At 37.7% G+C, this 19,579-nt stretch overlaps 1 long non-coding RNA gene across 1 annotated transcript; it reads left to right on the forward strand.

The window, feature by feature from the left end:
* The first annotated feature begins 14,962 nt into the window (after positions 1-14,962).
* On the forward strand, positions 14,963-17,711 carry LOC140154974 (uncharacterized). Its single transcript, XR_011859331.1, has 2 exons — positions 14,963-15,287; positions 15,597-17,711. It is a non-coding gene; the product is annotated as an uncharacterized lncRNA (long non-coding RNA).
* The last annotated feature ends 1,868 nt before the right edge of the window (positions 17,712-19,579 follow it).

Here is a 19,579-nt window from a genome sequence, read left to right on the forward strand (position 1 = left end):
TGGACAATTTTTCCATACTATAAGTTAAATTACTTGGACATGAAACGCCAAATAAATGTGTTGGAGAACAACAAGAAACACAAAAAATCTGAAAATAATAATTTATTTATTTAATATTATTATTATATAGTACGAGATATGAGATTATTATCGGCAATATAAATTCCAATTCTTACTATCAGCAGTAGACAGTATACAAATGTTTGCTATCAGCAGTAGACAGCATTCAAATATTTGCTATAGCAGTAGATAGCATGCAGATTTGATGTTTGCTATCAGCAGTAGACAACATACAGATTTGATGTTTGCTATCAGCAGTAGATAGCATACAGATGCTTGCAATCAACAGTAGATAGCATTCAAATGTTTGCTATCAGCAGTAGATAGCATGCAGATGTTTGCTTTTAGCAATAGATAGCATTCAAATGTTTGCTATCAGCAGTAGATAGCATACAGATGTTTGCTATCAGCAGTAGATATCATTCAAATGTTTGCTATCAGCAGTAGATAGCATTCAAATGTTTGCTATCAGCAGTGGATAGCATGCAGATGTTTGCTATCAGCAGTAGCTATCGTGCATATGTTTGCTATCAGCAGTAGACAGCATACAAATATTTACTATCAGCAGTAGATAGCATTCAAATGTTTGCTATCAGCAGTAGATAGCATGGAGATGTTTGCTATCAGCAGTAGATAGCATTCAAATGTTTGCTATCAGCAGTAGATAGCATGCAGATGTTTGCTATCAGCAGTAGATAGCATTCAAATGTTTGCTACCAGCAGTAGATAGCATGCAGATGTTTGCTATCAGCAGTAGACAGCATTCAAATGTTTGCTATCAGCAGTAGATAGCATTCAAATGTTTGCTATCAGCAGTAGACAGCATTCAAATGTTTGCTATCAGCAGTAGACAGCATTCAAATGTTTGCTATCAGCAGTAGATAGCATTCAAATGTTTGCTATCAGCAGTAGATAGCATTCAGATGTTTGCTATCAGCAGTAAACAGCATACAAATGTTTGCTATCAGCAGTGGATAGCATTCAAATGTTTGCTATCAGCAGTAGACAGCATTCAAATGTTTGCTATCAGCAGTAGACAGCATTCAAATGTTTGCTATCAGCAGTAGATAGCATTCAAATGTTTGCTACCAGCAGTAGATAGCAATCATAGCATGCAGATGTTTGCTATCAGCAGTAGCTAGCGTGCACATGTTTGCTATCAGCAGTAGACAGCATTCAAATGTTTGCTATCAGCAGTAGATAGCATTCAAATATTTGCTACAAGCAGTAGATAGCATGCAGATGTTTGCTATCACTCAGCAGTAGCTAGCGTGTACATGTTTGCTATCAGCAGTACACAGCATACAGATGTTTGATATCAGACGTTTGCTATATGAGAAATGACACGTTGCCAAAAATGCCACATTCAACTTTCATGTACCATTTCTTTTTGTTGTTTGAAACAAATTAATTTGGCTCATTTTCAAAATTTAGTATAGGGGCCTAAATACTTTGTTTTGAATATGTTTCCTTGTATGGATCTATGCCCAATATTTAGAAATAACATCCGGAACTCGTTGCGGACGTACGAATTGACAAAAATCAGAACGTACGTCCGCAACACAAAAATGTACGTTCATAACAGCTGAAATCAAGTAATTTTAACCTGTCAGATTTTTAAAAAAACACAGATTTTTGTCTTTGCTGTGTTTCTTTAGCTTGGTCCCTCATGCAAACAAAACTGTATCAGTTTCCATCAAAGATCTGTACACTTCAGAGTAATTATGACTGAAAACACATGTACCTCAAAAAGTACGCTTTCTGTGAGTACGTACTCAACGGGTGTGTTTTTGTGACCTGTCATGCAAACTGAGAATGGGATTGGAATTATATTTTCAGGTTTTATACTTCTATCAGAGATAATTCTAATACAAGTGTTTAAAATCCATATGCCTCCATAAGTTTGAAGATCTGGGTCCTCAAAGTTTTAGCAGTAGACAGCATACATATGTTTGCTACCAGCAGTGGATAGCATTCAAATGGTTGCTATCAGCAGTAGATAGCATACAAATGTTTGCTATCAGCAGTAGATAGCAGACAAATGTTTGCTATCAGCAGTAGATAGCATTCAAATGTTTGCTATCAACAGTAGACAGCAGACAAATGTTTGCTGTCAGCAGTAGATAGCATTCAAATGTTTGCTATCAGCAGTAGATAGCATGCAGATGTTTGCTATCAGCAGTAGATATCGTACACATTTGCTATCAGCAGTAAACATCATAGAAATATTTGCTATCAGCAGTAGATAGCATGCATATGTGTGATATCAGCAGTAGATAGCATTCACATGTTTGATATAAGCAATAGACAGCATACAAATGTTTGCTATCAGCAGTTGATAGCATTCAGACAGCAGACAAATATTTGCTATCAGCAGTAGACAGCAGACAAATGTTTGCTATCAGCAGTAGACAGCAGACAAATGTTTGCTATCAGCAGTCAAATGTTTGCTATCAGCAGTAGATAGCATGCAGATGTTTGCTATCAGCAGTAGATAGCATACAAATGGTTGATATCAGCAGTAGACAGCATTCAAATGTTTGCTATCAGCAGTAGATAGCATTCAATTCAAATGTTTGCTATCAGCAGTAGATAGCATGCAGATGTTTGCTATCAGCAGTAGCTAACGTGTACATGTTTGCTATCAGCAGTACACAGCATACAGATGTTTGATATCAGATGTTTGCTATATGAAAAATGACACATTTCCAAAAATGCCACTTTCAACTTTCATGTACCATTTCTTTTTGTTGTTTGAAACAAATTAATTTGGCTCATTTTCAAAATTTAGATAGCATGCAGTATACAAATGTTTGCTATCATCATCATCAGTAGACAGAATTGACAAAAATCAGAACGTACGCAGTAGCTATATAATTGTGCACATGTTTGCTATCAGCAGTAAACAGTATACAAATGTTTACTATCAGCAATAGACAGTATACAAATGTTTGCTATCAGCAGTAGACAGCATACAGATGTTTGCTATTAGCAGTAAACAGTATACAAATGTTTACTATCAGCAATAGACAGTATACAAATGTTTGCTATCAACTGCAGATAGCACATGTTTTCTATCATCAGTAGATATCATACAAATGTTTGCTATCAGCAGTAGACAGCAGAAAAATGATTCCTATCAGGCAGCAGACAAATGTTTGCTATCAGCAGTAGATTGCATACAAATGTTTGCTATCAGCAGTAGACAGCAGACAAATGTTTGCTATCAGCAGTAGACAGCAGACAAATGTTTGCTATCAGCAGTCAAATGTTTGCTATCAGCAGTAGATAGCATGCAGATGTTTGCTATCAGCAGTAGATAGCATACAAATGGTTGATATCAGCAGTAGACAGCAGACAAATGTTTGTTATCAGCAGTAAACAGCAGTAGGTATCGCATACATGTTTGCTATCAGCAGTAAACAGTATACAAATGTTTGCTATCATCATCATCAGTAGACAGCATACAAATGTTTGCTATCAGCAGTAGATAGCATACAAATGTTTGCTATCAGCAGTAGACAGCAGACAAATGTTTGCTATCAGCAGTAGACAGAAGACAAATGTTTGCTATCAGTAGTAGATAGCATTCAAATGTTTGCTATCAGCAGTGGATAGCATGCAGATGTTTGCTATCAGCAGTAGATAGCATTCAAATGTTTGCTATTAGCAGTAGACAGCATGCAGATGTTTGCTATCAGCAGTAGATAGCAAACAATTGGTTGCTATCAGCAGTAGATAGCATACAAATGTTTGCTATCAGCAATGGACCACAGACAAAACGTTTGCTATCAGCAGTAGACAGCATGCAGATGTTTGCTATCAGCATTAGATTGCATTAAGGCCAGAATAAGGGGAGGCATGTTCGTCCACACCCGAATTTGAGATTTCTTGATATTTTATCAACCCTAAGATGTATTCTTTCACTTGAAACTGATAAAATAATAATGATGACTTTTTTTTCAACTCTAAAAAGTCACATGGCTCAAGACAGCTCAGAAAAATGGCAGGAAATAATGAGTCAGGAATAATAGGGGAGATTTCCACACACAATTATGTGCAATTTTAGCCTAATAGAGTGACAAAATTGCTTTTTTTCACATATTTTTTTCAGTATTTCGAAAAAAGAGAAAAAAAAAAAAACCTTCCCCAAGTTTATGTCTCTTTTCCATGAAAAGCTAACTGAATTTTTTTTTTATTTTGTCACAAAAAAAGTGGGGTAAAAAGTGAATTTTTGTAATTTTTTCACAAACTGAAAATTAAAAAAAAAAATCTAACGTCCCCATGGGATTCCTTGACTCATTTCCTTTCCAAAAATGTATAGTTTTATAAACTTTGGACATAATGATGCTCGAAAAGGTCCATGTCCTCTCCCATTACTCTGGCCTTAAGATGTTTGCTATTAGCAGTAGATAGCATACAGATGTTTGCTATCAGAAGTAGATAGCATACAAATGTTTGCTATCAACAGTAAATGCATGTAGATGCTTGTTGTAAGTAGCAGATTTCTTGACATTCTCTCCACGATAGTGAAGGAAAAGATCTTACTTTCTTAATGGTACTAGTAACTCAGAGCCTTGCTCTCAGCAATTAATGGACTCAAGTAACTCTTGTGCAGCAATTCTATAATTGCAGTACTTTATTGTCAATATTATTGGTCAATTATAACAATTTTCTGGGCTATTGAATGTGCCCTGAAACCTGCAACTCACTTTGCTATTGTGTCCTAAAATCTAATCTTTGACCGGGTAATTTTTCATTGGTTATTTCTGGTTCGCAGAGTAAGATATTTTTCAGCATTCCTGTAGTGTAGACCAATTTATCATGAATAAAGTAGACTGGTTTAATTACACATGGTAAAAAATTAAGATGTGAACTGTGAAATGCTGTAGCCATTGGCACTTGATGCCCGAATTATGTCCTTGTGTGCAAACTTCATACAATAAAAAAAGTTCTTAGTTGTTCGAATTGGTCGAATATGGTATTTGTGTACAAATTGGCTAAATATGCAGAGCTATGTTACAACATTTAATTATCTTCTCCTAATTTTTTTTTTCATTAAACCAGCAAACTTTATTTATGATCTTCATGATATTTTTAGTCCACCCTTTATTAATTTTGTGCTAAGGCACTAATGAGTTTCCTGGTCTCTTTAAGGTGGTACTACACCCCCTGCCTAATTTTGTGCCTATTTTTAAATTTTTCTCAAAAATTAAAGCACATTGGTGACAAGTAAGATATGTATATTATAGGGGCAAGGACTACAACTACTGCACTGACAATTTTATTTCAGCACAGACAACAGTTGTGGAGTTACAGTCAAAAATGAGGGAAAACCAATATTTGATCAATAAATCAATAACTACTTGTCTTGAGTCACTGAAATTTCAGTGTAGTAACTGGATTCCTTGCCCCTATAATATGCATAACAATTGTTACCAGTGTTTTATTAGTTTTTGAGAAAAATGCAAAAATATTCACAAATTTAACAAGGGGTGTTGTACCACCTTAAAGGATACAGGCATGATTGTTTGTTTGTTTGTTTGTTTGTTTAAACGGTCGCTCCGTGTGGAGACACGCTTGGGTCCTGATCATTTGTAAGGAAATTTTTAAATGTTTTCACTACAACGTTGCAGTTCAAAACACACGTATATGAAAGTATACATTTTTGGAAAATAATGTGACGAAGCGAAGGGCTGGGGTCACTGAAAGATACTAAACGACACGAGGGGAAGCCTAAATGACCAGATACCAAGTTTGGAGTATCACCTTAATATCAAAGAAACTGATGAGAAATCTCTACTACTGACATTACATGCACGAGCAATTATTTGGACAGCACAAATGACTAGAAATTAACATGCTCATTATTTATAATGTAGTCGTGATCCACCGAGCATGAATAACTAATATCAATAGGCCTGTAATCCAAGAAATTTCCTTCTTTAACACTAGCTTATGATTTTAAGCTTATTGAATGAAATGTTAAGCTTTCTGTAATAATTGATTGTAAGAAAAGCTGTGTTTATTAATAAAGAAATATGACAAGAGAGACATGATTTTTGTGTCCTTACATTTACCATGAGTATGAGGTTCTTTTCTCACTTTCAGCATACAATTTACTACCAGAGAATATACATGTAATTTGAAAAGGTCCTCTAGTTATGGAACCACTTTGATATTTCCTATCAATATTTGGAGATCATTTGAAATTAGTTACAAAGACCAGACGAAGCTGTACACATATAAAAGGGTATCCAGAAAATTCAATAGGCTTTTTATGCCTCGCCAACGCCAAAAACCAGACATTAATCAAATAAAGGGACCTGAATATGACAAATCATAGACTGTAGCAGTCTATGCACAAATGTCCAAACACACAAATAGGTAGCGTGTACTGTGCTGTACACCTACAGACTTTTAGGGACCATATCAGCAATCATGCTGTTAAAAGCCTAGCACTGCCTAGGCCTAGGACTTAAGCTTACATAGTCTTCGTCTTGTCTTTAATAACACCTTAATTACTGAGGTTCAGGACTAAGTGAAATTCCTATCATGTATATAAAAACAATGTTAATACTCATGGGGGAGTGACAACTGACAATATAGAGGGAAGGTGCGTGGGTTGACATGTCTACTCAGCTTGAGAATTTGAAGGACCTTACGCCATGCAGTAGCGTCTTTAGCCCAAACCTTTTCCAAGTAGCGCTATAGTCAATAGTGTCACTTCTATGCCGACTAGCATTTCCGTGCAATAAACGCCCAAAGGTGTTTAATAAAAGAATCCTAAGAAAAGTATCACTAAACAGTTTAAACAAGACCTAAATTAGAGATGTAATTTTGGATGTAGACATGTTCCCGACTCCACCTTTCCCCATCTGCCTGGTGCTAGCAGTCTGTTCTCGTCGCACCCCAATGCAATTCAGCAACGAAATTAGTAAAATAGCAAAAAGAAATTACCCTCCCTCCCGTCCGGGTCTTTTGGGCCGACCCATTCGCCACCAATTAATCACATACCTGCAATTGTTTACTAACCCCTGAAAATCAGACCTGTCCTTTTTATAAATACCAAAAACACTAAAACTCTCCGAAAGTGAGAAACACAACTGGTCTCGATCAAGTCTTCAGGACGAGTGTCCAAAATGCGTCCAGTTTGCGTCCCAGTTTTGGACCATTTGCATAAAGCCCTGATTGGTCAGAAGTTACATGTGACCTTGACCGTGACCAATCGGGTCAAAGATATAATAATAAACCACGCCCCGCCTCTGATTATCCTTGCTGAATTGCATCAATAGAGGGCCTATTCTAGCTCCTCTCACTCCCAGATAGGTAAAGACACGAATTAATAAAGGTAAATAGCCACCTCGTTACACTACCCCCAACGAACAAAAGCATTTCGTCCCCGCAATGGGAACTAGGGGTACTGTAAACCGGGACTGTAAAACACTAAACTACTTCCAACACATTCTCCACACATAGGATCTATAAAAGAAAAATCCCTTTTCATGCGGATACTCTGTGCTTAATTTGAATGATAGCATGTATTGTCACTAAACGAAACCTTGCATTGCCATTCCATAAACACGTATGCTCCAATTTTAAGCTTACTAAACAAACCCAATTTGGTCAGCTCACAACCTTGCTTTAACCACCAAAATTACCACTGGCACATCGCCTCAGACTTCCCTCCAGAACAATACATGCTACCTATTCATCTTAACTACACATAAAATTATATTTCAACACATTTTACCTTAAATTTGATTAGTCCAAAATTGGAAAATTTCCACGAACATGTTTTGTTGTTTTGACATGTCGAAAACTTTTTGTTTACATCCGAAAAGTTCGAAGGTCACAGGGAATTAGACATAGGACAAACGCACGGCGCATGCGCGGACCGGGAACTTTGAACAAATTGGAAATGTCACTTTTTGATGTAAACAAAGAGTTCGTACATGGAAACTATACTGACATTTCAACCTTTTTACTGTCTATAAATAACGCGATCGGATGAAACTAACTTGTCGAATATAATCACTACAGTCATGACTTTTATCAGCATTAATGGTTTGGCTTGGTTTGAAAAAATAATATCGAAAAACATCGTTTTACATTCCGCCTTCATGTCAAAAAAATGAACGTAAATTTCCTCATAATTTTAGTGTAAAAATGTTGCCAAAACCATGCCAGTGGCAAGCTGAGTTTTTCATTTTAGGACCTGAAACTAAGAAATAATGTTTGGAGTGGTGTTTTCTTATTAAAAAATTCTGAGACGGAGGATTGGTTCACTGAAAGTGAAGTTACAAAGCAAAATACGGCCGGGCATGATTTTCCCAAAACGACCCGTATTAGCTCAGTGCACAGTAGGTAAGCTTTTAAGCTTACCTACTGTGCACTGAGCTATTAATACGTTTAAAAACGTCTCACAAATTCAAAATGTATCTAAATGTAGTAGCTTGTAGTGAAGCTTCAAATTTTACAAGGACCCTGTTTACTCATAGATTTTTTTTATTTACATGACTTTGCATCTTGCAAAATGTGAATAAATTCAGTGCATTTTACATTTTTCTCCATTTTCAATAGCTTAGGTTTGAAGTCCGAAAGTTTGCCTATTTGAGTCTGGGCAGTCAGACATTGTCATTGGAGTCTTTTGGAGATATTGTAGGCCTATTTTATATATACGGGTCTGTACAATAATTATGAGCCTTTGGATTGGAAGGGTAAAATTAGGGGAAAAGATTTTGGCAAGCCTCCATTTTAATAAGTTTGAATGCCAAGTTTGCATCTTTGAGCCTGCGGGTCTGTACAATATAAATTAAGAGCCCTCAGGAGGGTAAAATTGGAGGGTGGGGAGATTTTTGGCAAGCCGAGAAGGGCATAAGCAATTTTTTTCTCCATTTTCAATAAGTTTGCATCTTTGAGTCCTTGGAGATATTGTAGGCCTATGGTGTATTATATGAGCTATGTACAATACTCGGGAGGGTAAAATTGGGGGGATAAGTTTTTAGCAAGCTGAGAAGGGGCACAAGCAATTTTTGGCAGGACGAGAGGGGTTGGGGGAGGGAAACAATTTTTGGCACATATTTACTGGCACCTTTTGGAAAACACTTGCAGAAATATTAAATATGCAAATTTCCTGCTCGCTACACTCCCATCATATTCTAGCACATTTAGGGGGCTATCATTTTCTTCGGAAGGGGTCCCAAATTTTTTTTTAAAAGGTCGGCGTTAATAAAATTACAACCACCTGTATTTCGGGAACAAAAATTTTATGACCCCCACAGCCCACACCACCAATACACATATCCCCTAAACAGGCTAAAATTGTATTGAAATCAGTCTTTTTGAATAAAATAAACACACTATTTGTGGTCATCTTGTGACTCCCTACATTGTGGTCATCAAAAATTGTTATGACCCCCTCCCCCCTATATTTGGGACCCCCTTCGAGGAATATGATAGCCGGTTAAAGTTTGCAAATTTGGCAGTGCAAATTGGGGGGGGGGGGCTGCAAAGATTTTATTTTGGCAGGCCAAGATTGGGGGAAAGCAATGTTTGTTGGCAGGCCAAAGGGGGGGGGGGCAATTAAAAAAATTACCCCCATACTTTATTGCACAGCCCCTTACACACAATTTTACAATTCCACTGATTCAATTAAGGTACATGATTCAGACAAGAAGAGAAGCACAAAGTTAAAGTCACATGCATTGCCATATGACAACATAAACAAAGTGGCAGGATGATCCCCCATGCACTGCTTGGTAGAAAAAACCCATGGATGCACCACAGCAATTTATAGGCCTAATGCTGGTTTTGTACCATGCCGCTGAGCGGCGTGGCGCACACATAATGTAAGACAAACAGACACAATCAAGGCTTGTCATTGGTTGATATGTCTTGCCGCTGCGGCAAGCGGCATGACGTATGAACCATTGACAAGCCTTGATTGAAAGTCTGACAGGGCATTACACTGGCAGTGCTGTAGAGCTTGAGCCATGGACTTGGACTTGAAACTGGACTTAAGTAGTGTTGCCAAAACTTTTCAGCATTAAGGGGTGGCATATTGGCTCGCCAGGCAGCGGTAAAGGAGTCTCAATAAAAGTAGCCTTTTTTTTAAGCTTCCAAAAAAACCATCCAGGTGCTGTCGTAGACTATACAGTTCTCTAGCTTTCTGCTCAAAATTTACTCCGCAATATAACAGGCACTACATATTATTGTTATCCTGCACTACAATTGGTTTGATAGCTTTAATATGATGATGAACTGAACAAGGGTCATGTGCTATTCACAGGGTCACAGGTCACACAATAAAACAAAGTTGCATTCAACATGGTACCTGAGGATTATATTGATCTTAAAACCAAGTAATCATATGGGCTATTCCAGTTGAATTTCATACACCAGTACCCCCTACGGAAGACATGACCTTAATCTTCCACACAGGGAGTGTGAATTTCAAAAGGGGAACCCTAAATGGGTGACTACATTTGAAATCTACAATCCCTTTGTGGGAGCTTAAGGTCATGTCTTCCATGTGTACCATATAGATTTGGTAATCCCAATGCAGTTTTGTTTGTCAGTTTTGAACACTAACTTTGTCCCACCCCTCAACATGGACTTGCCTCCCCCCCCCCCAAAAAAAAATACCAACCTCATCACCTGTAGGTTGGTGTACATATTGGCCTGTAATAATTTTCACTACACTTGCCCAAGGTCCTGCCATGTTTCCAACACTCTTCAATATGCCCCTGTCAGCAGTAAAGATACAGTGGCAACTCGTTAACACGAACCCTCTTAACATGAAGTTCCTGATAACACATATGTATACATTCCCAAGCATACATTTCACATGTTATTAGAACTGGATAACACGAACTCCTGATAACAAGAAGTAAAATTTGAATTCCGCACAACTTTGTGTTAATGAGTTTCCACTGTAGCATTAATTGGTAGTCCGCAATATGCCCCCCTCCCATCAGCAGCCAATCACAGGCGTGCACGGCTGCGATATCGCAGCGCGATGCTATAAAGTTGAACAAAATCCAACTCCATCACGGACCGAAATTTCTACCGCGCGATGAGAATTTTTACCGCCAAGCTTGTAAAACCCTGGCTCAGATTTCAGTGTTTATAGCATCGCATCGCGCTGTGATGTGGAGTAAGAACCAGACTTTAAATGCACATGTAGGCAGTGAAAGGAAAATACATTTTCAAAATTTCCCCTGTCCCATCAATGCATTAAAAAAACTTTTTAACTTAATTTAATTTTTTGTACTTCACTTGCACATTAAGGCACCAAAAATATTTTGCGCAAAAGCTATTGTTTTCTAGAAAAACAAGCTAAGCTAAGTACTACTGGGTGTGTTTTATGGGTGGGTGTATGTATGTATAACTTTTTTTTTAAAGGGCCTGTACAAAAGGCACAGCATATAGTGCTACAGGTAAGTAAAAATAGCACATGAGATCTTTTTAACTGTGTGTGCAACAACAAGAATTTCAATTCTTATTTACCATGTTTACCTCACTGTAGGGCTATGTGCTAAAATGGCTTTCACATACTTGTGTGTGTGAGTTTGAGATACAAATGTTGGGGGAGGGACATATTATATAGATAGGTCTATGACCGAAAATTCGTGTTTAATTTTGCTACGCAATATAACGCAAATAAATTTATACAAATGTGGTTTGACACCAAATATTTCTGCTCTTGGACTCTTTTACTTATAGATAAACATATTTATGTTACACACACAATTTTAAAAGGTGAACATTAAAACATATTTAAGAGTGCCTGGGGCACAGACCACACCCAATTAAATTGAGGGGCAAATTGTCTGCAAGCCAATCTGCTAATTCCAAGTTGGATCAGTGAAGGTTGGAGTACTACTGAGTTGGTTTAAAATTGTACATTGTATCCCTACAGGGTTAGCTTGATTCAATTGATTTAAATCAAGATTTAAATCATTTTCATGATTTAAAATCAAATGATTTTTTTTTAGTCACTGATTTAATCAATTTCAGTTCATTTTTACCATTTTTGATCAATTTAAGTTAATTTCTTCCTTAAATTGACTGTTTTACTATATATACTATTAAATGCTTCTCACTTTTAGATTACAATTAAATTACCAGTGCCTCTATCATGTCATTTTATCTATTGCTAAAAATTCATCTTCAAGGTGCAGAATTCAACTGGTATTTTTTTCTGGAAATTTTTCCATGATTTTAAATTTTTTTTTGAAATTTTCACCTGTAAAAACATATTTTCACCTGTAAAATATAATTGTGATAATTTTTGTAATTTTGGGTTTTTACTGGGGGGAAAGGGAGTACTGACTGGGTGATTTTGCCTAAATGCCAAGTTGCTCTTCAAATTGAAAAATTTAAGGGTCTTTGGGTGACAGATCAAATGGAAAAATAGGGGTCTTTGGGTGACAGGGCATGTGTTCGAAAACAATTAATATGGGGTCTTTGGATGACAGAGACGCTGAAAAAGGGGGTCTTAATAGCCCTACGTACACATCACCTCCACAAAGTTGGTGTGCCTCCCCTTCCCCGGGGCTCAGGGCCGGAGTTACCCTTTTTGGGCCCCTTCACCGTGACGAAGGAATGTGCCAGGGATTGAGTTTTAAGGCATGCCAGTGTGATCACACATCTTAATTCACCTGCCCGAGTGCGATTTATAGCACAGCTCAAATTTCTAAATTTACAGAGAGCAATTTAACAGCACACCCAATAGCCAAGCTGACAAGCCCCAGAAGTGTGATTTGTAGCACGCCAAGCCTGTATAAATTTTCAAAACTCATTGCAACCCCTGATATGATGATGTGCACTCAAGTGGTCAAGTTTTGGTTTCCATATAAGATTGAGTGGCGTCGGAAAGACTTTCAGGAGGACGGGCATATTTTGTTTCGATAGGACTACATGCTATTTGAAGGGCCAGTGACAGTGTGCAAGAAACCGTCAACACAAGCAGAATTTTTGGCTGCTTGCCCCCCCCCCTCGCCAAAAATCTTTGCCCCCTTTTGACGTGCCAAAAACCTTCCCCTTTGTCGTGCAAAAAATCTTTGCCCCCCCTTACACATGTAAGATTTTGGGGAACCTTAAATTGTCTTATCATAGTACGAATGCAGTGAGCTGGAAATTTTGCATATTTGAATGTGTTCCTAATCCTAACCTTTTCCTACACTTTTTAGGGTGTAAGCCAAAAATCGCTTGACCCCCCCCCATTTCGACCTGCCAAAAATGCTTGCCCACCTATTGGCCTGCCAAAAATCTCCCTATAATTCACCACCCCAGGGTACAGTGCAATTTGAGGGCCCTGGGCCCGGCTCATCTGACCCCGGTCTGACCCAATATTAACTGAATCCTGCTCTGGATAGAGCTGCTGTACCAAAATACTGAACAGGTTTCAAATACTTCATAGCATTATTATAAGGACCGTTCACAAACACTTGTTAGGGGGGACCTGATGCAAAATGGGCGCCCTTAAAAGTTTTGACCCTCTTAAAGGAGTATTTCGTGATCCTAGTATCCTCTAATGTCATTTTTCATTAGATATCCACGAAAAAAACCTATTCCCAAAATTTCAGTTGATTCTGATTTTATGCGTTCATGAGTTATGCATGATTATGTGTATTACACTGCTCCATAGACAATGCGTTGTAATTTCGTTCTGGTGCACCAGAACGAAATTCAAATTTCACGATATCTTTGCTAAACGAATTAATCTGCAAGAAATATTTTGTACATATTAAACATATGTAGCCAGAGGTTTCCAGTGATATAAAAATCTCAACTTTTTTTGAGAAAAGTGGGGGGATGAGGCTGTGGATCACGAAATGCCCTTGGCACTACATCCAAACTTATGGACCTTGCCAAGTATTTACGTAGAGGTAGAGATGCCCTTTTAAGGGGGGCCCTGAAAAAATTGACCACAAATGTTCCTGGGAAAATTGTGTTTTTGCCTTTCTATGGGGTTGACCCATAATTTTCATGTCAAAAAAAGGGGGGCTGAAATTTTGAGATCCGAAAGGGGTGGGGCAAAAATTTTGTGATGAAATTTTTTGCATCAGGCCCCTCTGAACAAGTGTTTGTGAACGGTCCCATACAGTTTTAACTTTTAAGCTTACCTGTACAATTGAAGGCAAATCATTGCACTGTTCGCAGGTCTTGCCCGCCATATTTTGCTTTGTAACTTCACTTTCAGTAAATCAATCCTCCGTCTCAAAAGTTTTTAATAAGAAAACATCCCTCCAAACATTATTTCTAAGTTTCAGGTCTTAAAATGAAAAACTCAGCTTGCCATTGGCATGGTTTTGGTAACATTTTATACTAAAATTACGAGAAAATTTACGTTCATTTTTTTTTGACATGAAGGCGGAATGTAAAACGATGTTTTTCGATATTATTTTTTCAAACCAAGCCAAACCATTAATGCTGATAAAAGTCATGACTGTAATGATTATATTCGTCAAGTTAGTTTCATCCGATCGCGTTATTTATAGACAGTAAAAAGGTGAAATTTCAGCATATAGTTTCCATGTACGAACTCTTTGTTTACATCAAAAAGTGACATTTCCGGTTTGTTTAAAGATCCCGGGCCGCGCATGCGCCGTGCGTTTGTCCTATGTCTACAGGGGAATCCCCCAAATTTTGTTTTACACAAAATTTTCCTTACAAATTTTGTCAAACTGCATCTATTGCAAACAGACGACCTTTCCTAGCCATCATAAACACATAGCAAAGATGAACTTGTTTGAATTAATAAAAACAATCATCTATTTAATAATTAGAATTTAGAAAAGATGTAAACTTTAAAACTTTCAAGTTTCAATGACCAACGAGCCAAAATACAACCTAGAAACACTCCTGAACAAAATTGATAAAATTCTATAAAATGTAAACTTCCGAAAGGTGTGTTGAGAAAGCCTTCTTCTAATCTTCTAATTTAGGTGGAAAGATTGATTAAAGTGAATCGAAACTGGCATGTGTATAAACTTCAGACACTGTATGACATGGAAATTATCCCAGAAAATTTGATTCTGTCAGTGAAACTGACATTTTTACTCGACAAAAAAAAACGGCGCAGATAACTTTCCTCTCTGCACTCATGCTCATGTACTGTGTACGTGCACATGTACATCAGCGCTGCTAAAACTTTAACTGTCAATCATTGGTACAGATCATGAACATCGCAGGGATCGCCTCGACAAATGTAAACACTGGTAAGTTGACATCATGAACTTGAATTTGCAAACATGTCAGATTTTCGCAAAATTGAAATAATTAATATGATTTTGAGCATGCCATCACCCAGTGACAGAGTAAAATTTATTCAATTAACTGGTTTGAAACTTGATTTTTGGTTTGCAAATTATCACTCGATTAATTTTTACCAGTACCATTTAACATTTTGAAATGAGTTTCACAGTGAAATTTACATTGTACAAGAAGCCAACTAGCTCCTATAAATAACATTTACAAGAAGCCGACTAGCTCCTATATTAAAGTTTTCCTCCTTTTCTGTCTTCCAGAAAATGATGTCCAGCGGCCGACCAAGGATGCGTTGATTTACCTCGTTGCTCTGAAGTCTAGCGATTTTTCCGTCTTCAGGTTGTACACTGCAATTTCTGCTTCAACTCCATCAAGATGTTCACCAATCACCAACGCTCGTAATTTGGATCAGACTTGAAAGACTGACTTGTCTAGTCGCCTTGTCTGATACGGATCATAACTGTGGCTTTTTATTGCGGATTTACTGTTCAAGTGAATATCCGACTAAAATTTCCAAAGATAAATCTGGAACAATTTAGATATGCGAGATTTAATGTCACACAATGTAGCCGAGCAGTTGTTAACTGCTAAAAGTTATCTTCACTGTTTACAGCATCTTGACTCTGCCAGCAACATTTGAGAAAGTTCTGGTTGTTCATCAGTTAAAATTCACTGCGAGAAAGTTCTTTACGATTTCCAGTGTCACCCTCACGAATTTATCCGTATTCAGCGCGTTAATTCGGTACCGGACCAGAAGTCAAAAGTAGCACTCTATTTGGGTGCCAAGTAGACTCCTATTTTGTAATAAACTGTACATATAAGTTGTAGGCCAAGTAGCCCACATGTATTATAGACTGTGTTAAGACTTTGAATTTTGAAATTATTTCTTCCCCATCTAAATTACAATAATATTCCTAAAAACAAAAGTGAACAATTTGCACTTTGTTGCCTCCTTCCGCACTGGACCATCAAATACCACTCTATTGTTAAGCTTACAAATCGGTGAGCCACACAGTTTTATCAGAGCCATAGCACAATTGCACCCATTTCCTGACTTAGGACTGGAACAGATTTTATATCATTAAATTGAGAAGTATTCACCAACACAATACCTAGAGCGCTCTATACACATAACAGTATGAAACACGCTCTCAGACACAAAAATATGAAACACTGTCCACTACACCACATAAAAGTGTGTAACACAGGCTCTATCAGCCACGGTCAGATACTGGAAGTGGGACCATATCTACCAATTTACCACAGCATTTCATTTCTGAGCACCATTGGGAGACAGATAATCGGCAGGCTAAACACTGCATAATTTTAAAATGACCTTTTCATTTTTCCTCCACTGCAGTACATGTATCTCCCACTAGTAACCCACCCCAATAGCGTTCCTGAGCATGTGCAAAATCAACTTCCTACCCTAGAAGATTCTGCAGCATGGAATTTTGTAACTCATGACATTACACAATTTCTTGGGAAGTACCATTGGGTTCCAGACACAACAGACCAGGGATCCCTCATTTCCCGGGCATTTTCCATCCGGTATAACACCCCACTGTTTATACCGGACCATCCCAAAACACTCCATTGCCGGTTACGAGTGTGGGACAAAATTAATGTGCACCTGTAGCCAGCCAGGTTGCACCAGACACAGACACATGTTGCGCGAATACTTCAACAATTTCAAAATCCTCCAAAATTCAATTTCCACTCTTTATTTTACTATAAATTAGCTCTATATTTTCATGTGCATATTGCTCACGGTTATTTCTAATGTATGCAAAATTGTATTTGCCCAGTCAAAGTCCATCTGTGCAAAACTTCACATAATTCACTAACATGTCATTCACCCATGTTTTTACTAAATTTGTATTGGCCATTTATTTTCACTGAGCACCTTGTAAGATCTAGAACGTGTAGTTTTCCTGATCAGGTCTACTATCACGGAGACAACGGCTCACCAGGTGATTTGAAGAACCACACCTAAAACAGGTACGATGAGGTTTTGGACACATATTCACTAAATGATTCTCAGATCCACAGCGGTAACATAACTTTTTCTGGTTTTGAATGGACAATTTTGTGATTTGATCTTGTAATTTCTGCAAGATCGGCATCACCTCAGTTTCATTTTCAATGTAGCCCTTGTATGTATTTTTGGGAGGTGCCAGCATATTTTTATACCCAGACTGAATAGAACGGATCGGTTTTCTGCTTAACTTTTTCTGACCTTGAATACGGGAAGAGATTTTAATGGCTAGTCTTACAGCCTCCTCAAGACTATCAGGCTCTTTATAGTAAACCAGGTTCTGAACTTCCACATTGTCAATCGCATCAATAAAATGATCCTTACTCATGCTTTCCAACATTTTGTATGGGGCTTCTGGATATGCATTTTTGACCAATCTACGGATAGAATGAGCCAAGTCGGGAAAAGATTCATCCGGTTCCTGAGTACGATTCTTCAACCAGGCTCTAAAAATCTCTTCCTGTTCCTCAGATCCGAATCTTTTACTCAAGCATTTTACCAGATCCACAAATCTTCCAAGTGAATTTGGGTTTATATCTAACACCTCCCTAGCTACTCCATCTAGACTAGCCCCCAAGTACAGTAACTTCTCATGTTCATCCCATTTATTTAGCTCACTGATCATATTAAATTGAATCAAATAATCAGGCCATGAACAAGTGCCATCATAGGCAGGTGGTTTTAATTTATTGCCCATTTTGAAAGGCAGTGAGGGTGCTTCGTCAATACGATGATCACCATCCACCCATTCTGGTGCCTCACTATCATTTTTATTTTCCTGGCCCTCAAAATTTCCCTGTGGAGGAATTTGGGAACCACTGAGAGTTGGCTCAGTTTCACTTGTATTTGAATGAAATTGACTCTCAGCATTAATATTGAAATTTTTATTTGAAGCTCCAGTATTTACTTTGTGAATCTCAGTTTCTTGTCCTGTGTTCCCCAGTTGTTCTGCAGTCAGTACCGTCCCTTCAACTTCCATTTTTCTTTTGGTTCCCCTTTTGGTCAATTATCCTGATAGAAAGGAAATTCATCCTGCCGACTACGCCATTGTGACGAAGCGAAGGGCTGGGGTCACTGAAAGATACAAAACGACACGAGGGGAAGCCTAAATGACCAGATACCAAGTTTGGAGTATCACCTTAATATCAAAGAAACTGATGAGAAATCTCTACTACTGACATTACATGCACGAGCAATTATTTGGACAGCACAAATGACTAGAAATTAACATGCTCATTATTTATAATGTAGTCGTGATCCACCGAGCATGAATAACTAATATCAATAGGCCTGTAATCCAAGAAATTTCCTTCTTTAACACTAGCTTATGATTTTAAGCTTATTGAATGAAATGTTAAGCTTTCTGTAATAATTGATTGTAAGAAAAGCTGTGTTTATTAATAAAGAAATATGACAAGAGAGACATGATTTTGTGTCCTTACATTTACCATGAGTATGAGGTTCTTTTCTCACTTTCAGCATACAATTTACTACCAGAGAATATACATGTAATTTGAAAAGGTCCTCTAGTTATGGAACCACTTTGATATTTCCTATCAATATTTGGAGATCATTTGAAATTAGTTACAAAGACCAGACGAAGCTGTACACATATAAAAGGGTATCCAGAAAATTCAATAGGCTTTTTATGCATCGGCCAACGCCAAAAACCAGACATTAATCAAATAAAGGGACCTGAATATGACAAATCATAGACTGTAGCAGTCTATGCACAAATGTCCAAACACACAAATAGGTAGCGTGTACTGTGCTGTACACCTACAGACTTTTAGGGACCATATCAGCAATCATGCTGTTAAAAGCCTAGCACTGCCTAGGCCTAGGACTTAAGCTTACATAGTCTTCGTCTTGTCTTTAATAACACCTTAATTACTGAGGTTCAGGACTAAGTGAAATTCCTATCATGTATATAAAAACAATGTTAATACTCATGGGGAGTGACAACTGACAATATAGAGGGAAGGTGCGTGGGTTGACATGTCTACTCAGCTTGAGAATTTGAAGGACCTTACGCCATGCAGTAGCGTCTTTAGCCCAAACCTTTTCCAAGTAGCGCTATAGTCAATAGTGTCACTTCTATGCCGACTAGCATTTCCGTGCAATAAACGCCCAAAGGTGTTTAATAAAAGAATCCTAAGAAAAGTATCACTAAACAGTTTAAACAAGACCTAAATTAGAGATGTA

This window comes from Amphiura filiformis, chromosome 6 (genome assembly GCF_039555335.1).
Source record: "Amphiura filiformis chromosome 6, Afil_fr2py, whole genome shotgun sequence".
Lineage (NCBI taxonomy): Eukaryota > Metazoa > Echinodermata > Ophiuroidea > Amphilepidida > Amphiuridae > Amphiura > Amphiura filiformis.